This window comes from Galeopterus variegatus, unplaced genomic scaffold (assembly GCF_000696425.1).
Source record: "Galeopterus variegatus unplaced genomic scaffold, G_variegatus-3.0.2 Scaffold3924, whole genome shotgun sequence".
In the NCBI taxonomy this organism is placed as follows: domain Eukaryota; kingdom Metazoa; phylum Chordata; class Mammalia; order Dermoptera; family Cynocephalidae; genus Galeopterus; species Galeopterus variegatus.
The window spans coordinates 1-7,502 of NW_007730035.1; positions in this window are offsets into that span (position 1 = coordinate 1).

Below are 7,502 nucleotides of genomic sequence, written 5' to 3' on the forward strand. Positions count from 1 at the left end.
CTCGAACTGGGTTTATTTGATGTTTCCTCATGAATAGATTCAGGCGATACCTTTTTTTTTTTTCCCCAGGAATACCACGTAAATGATAATGTATCCTGCTCAGTGCCTCATATTAACTGCCACACGTCAGTGCTATTATTCTTAATACTAACTTTAATCAAGACGTTGTTTAAAGTAAGATGTTGTCTGCCAAGTTTCTCTACTGTAAAGTTACTGTTTTTTCCTTTGTAATTAATAATTTGTGAAGAGTACTTTGACACTATGTAAATATCTTATTCCTCATCAAACTTTCCCCCTATAGTTTAGCATTGATAACTCTTGTTTCAAACAATTAACTACTATGTTGGTTACAAAATAGTTATTTTCTAACTCTGTTATTTCTTCCCCTTCTATTAGTTNGGTAAAAACCATCTCAGGAGTTTTAGGTTTTTCAGAGGTGCAAGGAGCATATAAACATGTCATGGGGAGAAATGAATCAGTATTTCATTTTTCACTGTGAAAATTAATTAATTTGGAACAACATAATATACGGCAGTGACACGACATCTCCATTTGCTTTTCCCTGGGCCACTCTTTGTATTTGGAAGTTTGCAGTGAGAAACGTGCCAGTGATGAATGTCTCAGGCAGGGACAACTTTCCATAGTCCTAAAACCAGCAGCTGCTTGGAGTCAGTTCTGAATAGAGGACCTTGTCTACCAAAATAAATCCTTCTTTAAAATGCAGTGTATGATGCAGATGAACCTTGAAAACATTATGCTAAGTGAAATAAGCCAGATATGAAAGGACAAGTAGTGTATGATTCCACTTATGTGAGGTGTCTACAGTAGTCAAATTCATAGAGACAGAAAGTGCCATAGTGGTTACCAGGGGCCGAGGGGAGGGGCGATGGGAAGTTATTGTTTAATGGGTACAGAGTTTCAGTTTGGGATGATGAAAGTATTGAGATGGATAGTGGTGATGGTTATACAGCAAAGTGAATGTGCTGAATACCACTGAATTGTACACTTGAATATGGCTAAAAACAGTAAGTTTTGTTATCCATATTTTAACCCAATACAAAAAAGTGAAAAACAACGACAACAGTGTAGTCACCCCAAAACATTGAATTTTTCTCACTGAAGTCCCTATGGGATCTTTTAAGGCCTGAAAAGGTAGCAGAAAGAAAAAGAAAAGATGTTGGGAGATTAGAGAATGTAGATTGTAAGCCCTGGGAATAACCAGTATATCCTACTGTGCATTTTCCATAGTTAACCAGAGCCCTCTTCATTGGCTCTGGGTCCCCCACTGACACTGCAGCCACAGGCCTCCTTGTGAAGGAGAGAGGCTCTCGTACCCGTTATAATTGGTTTTTTTTTTAAAACAAAGGCGCTGATGCTCATCCACTGTCATCTGCCTCCTGCAAAGGTATTCAGCTTGAACCCTGTGGGGTTGCATGGCCCAGCAGAATAGAATCCTCCCCACTCTTCTTCTTTTATCAATTGGAAATTGTCTCCCTACTCACTTCTCCTCTTATCACTGAAAGAAAAGGAAAAAAATGAGGGGAGGAGGATATTAATGGAGATGCCCAATATCTAGCAATTAGTTTGAGTGAACGAATACAGTAAGATCAAGGGAAGATGCCCATGGTTCTATTTCTATTATTTTTGGCTTTACCAGGCAAACAACAATAATAATGGAATTAATGAGTAATGACAATTTTAACTTATACTTGAATTTTTACTTTCTAGGTGTCATGATTATTCATGACTAAATACATGAAACTCTTTTATCAATGGAATAACGTACATATTTGTATTTGCAGTAAAAAGGTAAGAGACGCGTAGTTTAAGGGAGAGTCAGTGAAGAGAAAGAACTGGTCAGTGAACTGAAGAAATTACCCAGAATGCAGCACAGAAAGTTAAGGAGCTTGAGAGTATGAAGGAGAGAATAAAAAATATGGATAATAGAAGAAAACGGTTTAATGATCTTTCACTGGAGCTCCAGACAGAGAGAATAGAGAGAATGGAATAGAAGCAATATTCAAAAAGAAAGTGGCTGATGAAAGACGTGAATTCATAAGTGGAAGAAGCACAATATACACCCAGCAGGGTAAGTAAACAGAAATCCACATTAGACACCTCCTAGTGAAAACTGCGTAAGAAAGGCGAAGAAAAACTCTTTAAAAAAATCCAGAGAAAATGAGAGATCACCTGCAAAAGGAAGACAATAAGGCTAAAAGCAATCTTCTCAACAGCAACAATGGAAGACGAAGCAGGGGAATTACATCTTCAAAGTTCTGAGAGAAAATAACTGTCAATCTAGAATGCATCCCCAGCAAAACTACCTTTCATCAATGAGGCTTTATCTTCAGAAAACAAAATAAGAGAGTTCGTCACTAACAGGACTACACTAGAGAGGAATTCTAAAAGACTTACTTCAGGAGAAAGAAAAATTATTGCAAAAGTAATATCTAAAGTGCACAAAGGAACAATGAACAGTTTTAAATTTATGTGCACTTAATGAAAATAGCTTCAAAGTATATTAAGTAAAAATGGATAGAATTATGACAAATCAACAATATAGTGAATGGTTTCAACCCACCTTTCACTGATAGGTTAAACAGACAAAAATGATATAAAGATTTGGGTAACACAATTAACAACCTTAAATTTTTGAACACATGTACCAAACAATTAGGGAATATACATTCTCAAACACACATAAAATAATTATTAACACTGATTACACACTAGGCCAGTGCTTACTACACTATCTTTGGTGAAAGACCAGGTTTTTCTCAATTTTGGGGCAACTTTTAATTTTGAAATGATTTCAAACTTACAGAAAAGTTGCAAGAAGAGTAGAAAGAACTCTCCTATCCTTCAGACTCATCCATTGTCAAAGTTTTGCCACTTTCTTTTCATTATTTTCTCTATTTTTTTCTGAAGCATTGTAAATTGCAGATATCATGACTCTTCACTCCCTAAATACTTATGTATTTTCTAAGAACAAAAACATCCTCTTAAATTACAACAGAACAGTGATCAAAACCAGGAAACTTGACATTGATCTCTGCAATACCTCTGTCTAACTCACATTCCACATTTAAATTTCTCCTATTGTCCCAATAGTGTTCTCTACGGCTCAGTTTCTTCCAGGATCCAATCTAAGACCATGTATTGTATTTAGTGGACAAATTTCTGTAGTTTTTTAAAATCTGGAACAGTTCCTCAGTCTTTCTTTGCCTTTTCAAACCTTGACACTTCTAAAGAGTGCCAGTTACGTTGAAGAATGTCCCTCGAACTGGGTTTATTTGATGTTTCCTCATGAATAGATTCAGGCGATACCTTTTTTTTTTCCAGGAATACCACATAAATGATAATGTATCCTGCTCAGTGCCTCATATTAACTGCCACACGTCAGTGCTATTATTCTTAATACTAACTTTAATCAAGACGTTGTTTAAAGTAAGATGTTGTCTGCCAAGTTTCTCTACTGTAAAGTTACTGTTTTTTCCTTTGTAATTAATAATTTGTGAAGAGTACTTTGACACTATGTAAATATCTTATTCCTCATCAAACTTTCCCCCTATAGTTTAGCATTGGTAACTCTTGTTTCAAACAATTAACTACTATGTTGGTTACAAAATAGTTATTTTCTAACTCTGTTATTTCTTCCCCTTCTATTAGTTGGTATTCTCCTGTAAGGAGGAACTTCCTTTTTTAAGCTTCAGTATGAACTTATGTACTTTTATTTTATTCAGTAGGTTATAATCCATTGCTCTCGTTATTTACTTCAATGCTCAAATTGTCCCAGATTTGGACTGTGGAAGCCTCTTCAAGCTGCTTCCCATGTCCTTTTAACATATTCCCACCATTTTTTGATCACTTTGTAAGAAACTTTTCTGGCCCAATGAGATTCTCCAGGCTCATCTTGTATTTTCCCTGCCCCAGCTTTAGGATCAACCATTTCTCCAAACAATTCACATTCTTTTTAGCAGAAAATGGTTTTAAGAAATCAAGATCTGGGTAGTAGACCAATACTTATATAAAATACCATAGTAAACTTGGCTTTTTAAAAATATATCTGGCATCATCAAATGCGAAACCTCTCTGAAGGTTTTAAGGCCTCAAAGAAATCCCTCAAATAAAATTCCAAGGCAAATTAGCATATCACTGTCAGAAAAAACTAAACATGCATGGAAAAAAGACACCATATGCAAGAACCAAAAGAAACAATAAACAATGAAACAGACTTACAAGAACCTTTGCTTTAGATGTGTAAGAACTTAGAGAGAAAATTACAAAACTTTACTAAAAATCATTAAAGAAGAACTAAACAGATGGAGTGATATACCATGTTCAAAAATTAGGAGACAGTATTATAAAGATGTTAGTTATCCTCAAAGTGCTGTATAATTTCTATGCAATTCCCCTGAAAATCCCACTAGGATTTTTCATGAAACTTGAAACACCGAATCTAAAATTTATATGAAAAATAAGAAGGGAAAAAAAGGCAAGACACTCTTGAAGAAGGAAATGAAGTGGGTGGGGATACTTGTCCTACAAGATATCAATGATTATTATAAAGTTATAAAAATCAGTACAGTATGGCATTGGTACAGGGACAGATAAACTGACCCCAGTGGAACAGAATGGAGAGCCCAGAACCAGAACTATGCATTATAAAAACTTGATATATAAGAGATTTGGCATGAAGCATTGCTGAAGAAATTGGAGTGAGACAATTGTTTACATACAAAAGTCAACTTCAATATATTAAAGAAATAAAGTGAAAAGAAAAAACTTTACCACCTTTAAAAGAATGTATTGGATGATATTATTCTAATCTCAGGGAAAGGGAGCTTTTAAACAAGAACCCAAAAGGGCTAACTATAAAAGAAAAGATTGATAAGGTCAACAATATTAAAATTAAGAACGTTGTTCAAAAATCACAACATCAAAATACGAAAATATAAGCCTGAACTAGACGAAGGCTACTTGCAACACACACAACTGATAAAAGATTAGTGTCCAGAATATACTAAGAACTTGTAAAAATCAATAAAGAAAGAAAGGAAGGTAGTGAGGGAGACAGAACAACAGAACATGAACAAAAGACACAAACAAGTATTTCACAGAAGAGAAAACATAGATGGCAAGTAATCCATAAAAAGATGTTCAAGTTCATTAGTAATTAGGGGAATGCAAATTCAGATCACACCATGATACCATTCTACCCACTTGATTAGCAAAAACTAAGAAATCTGATATCACAAAGTTGGTGCAGATGTGGATAAGAGACATTATCATTGACTAACATTGATACATTGCTGGTGTATCAATTGTTAGAACCACTTTGGAAAACAATTTGGCACTATTTTATGAAGTTGAACATTCACAGAATATCTATCCCTAGGTAAGTACCCTAGAGAAATCCTTAAATATAAATACCAAGCCTGTTCAAAATAGTAGAAATGGGCAAAACAAAAAACTAAATAATTGAAATGTTCATCAACAGGAAATAAAGTGTACCTACATAGATCAACATGAATGAATCTTAGAAACATACTGGGTGAAAAAAAGCAAGTCACAGAAGACTAAAAACAATATAATGCCATTTTTAAAGATCAAAAACAGGTAAAACAAAATAATCTTTTTTAGAATACATACAAAATGTAAAAATACCACTTTAAAAAGGGGTCAAGGAATGATGACCAAAAAAATCAAATAAAGTAAAATCAGGTAGGAGCCCCTCGAGTGGAAGGGCAGGTTGATGGAAAAAGGACACAAGTTGATGCAACAGTATTGGTTATGTTCTAGTTGTTACACTGCTAGTGGGTTCATGGAGTTCACTTTATTATGCTTCTTAATCTATGTCAGCTTTCTCAATCTTCACACCACTGATGTTTTGGGCTGGATAAGTCTTTGTTGTGGGGTTGTCCTTTGCACTGTAGGATATTTAGTAGCACCCCGGGTCTCTACCCACTAGATGCCAGTGGCAACTCCCCCACCACCCCCTAGCCCAGCTATGACAACAAAATATCTCCAGACATTTCTAAATGTCCCCTGGGGAGCAAGATTGCCCCTTGTTGACAATCACTCATCTACATATATGATATATTTATTTTTGAATGTTTTGACTATTCTATAATAAAACAAAGTTTTAAATTGATGGGTAGAAGTTTTACTCTGTCTGTGGAACACAACCAGGAAGCCATCATTAAGAACTGAGCAAGCCAGATGCTGCTGAAGGCCTTTGAAGTGACAGTGCAGAGCAGTGTGAAATAAAGTAAAATCAGGTAGGAGCCCCTCGAGTGGAAGGGCAGGTTGATGGAAAAAGGATACAAGTTGATGCGACAGTATTGGTTATGTTCTAGTTGTTACACTGCTAGTGGGTTCATGGAGTTCACTTTATTATGCTTCTTAATCTATGTCAGCTTTCTCAATCTTGACACCACTGATGTTTTGGGCTGGATAAATCTTTGTTGTGGGGTTGTCCTTTGCACTGTAGGATATTTAGTAGCACCCCTGGTCTCTACCCACTAGATGCCAGTGGCAACTCCCCCACCACCCCCTAGCCCAGCTATGACAACAAAAAATATCTCCAGACATTTCCAAATGTCCCCTGGGGAGCAAGATTGCCCCTTGTTGACAATCACTCATCTACATATATGATATATTTATTTTTGAATGTTCTTACTATTCTATAATAAAACAAAGTTTTAAATTGATGGGTAGAAGTTTTACTCTGTCTGTGGAACACAACCAGGAAGCCATCATTAAGAACTGAGCAAGCCAGATGCTGCTGAAGGCCTTTGAAGTGACAGTGCAGAGCAGTGTGAGCTGACAGTTTCAGGAGGGTTTTGACTAGCAGGTGATATTTCTAGAGATGGTACCGGGCATCAGAAATCAAGGACTCTAGATACACCGGAGGAAAATTTCTGCAACCTTTCTTAATTCTTTGGGAAATATAAAAGCTTAATTTAGACACTCTAGTCTTTTTAAAAAATCATTATTGATTTTTAAAAACAGAGCCCTGTGTTTATATAAACTCTTTTTTCTAAGTCATTGAATAAGATCCATATATTTTATTACCTTTGAGGAATTAGCTATATCTGTAAAGTCATCACGCATCTAACTGTGGCCCACAAATGACTGGGATAAATCTCTAGGAATAAGGTCCAGATAACGTAACAGCGCTATTCTAGGGTGATGAATGCCTGAGATCCTATGCTCACTACTGTACCCCATTAATCTGAGAGTCTCCCCAACTATGTGGTTCTACTTAATAGCACCTATGTGATTCTTATATTTGCACTACAATCCCATTTAATCTCTCATGGAAAGAGTTTAGTACCCTTAGTTTAAAAATGGAGAAACACAGACACAAAGAGAACACCTGACTTTTTCAAGATAACAGAACTCAGAGTAATTGATTAGAAATAGAATTGGCAGGCCAGCCCAGTGGCGCACTGGAGAGTGCGCAGCTTGGGAGTGCGGCGGCGCTCCCGCCGAGGGTT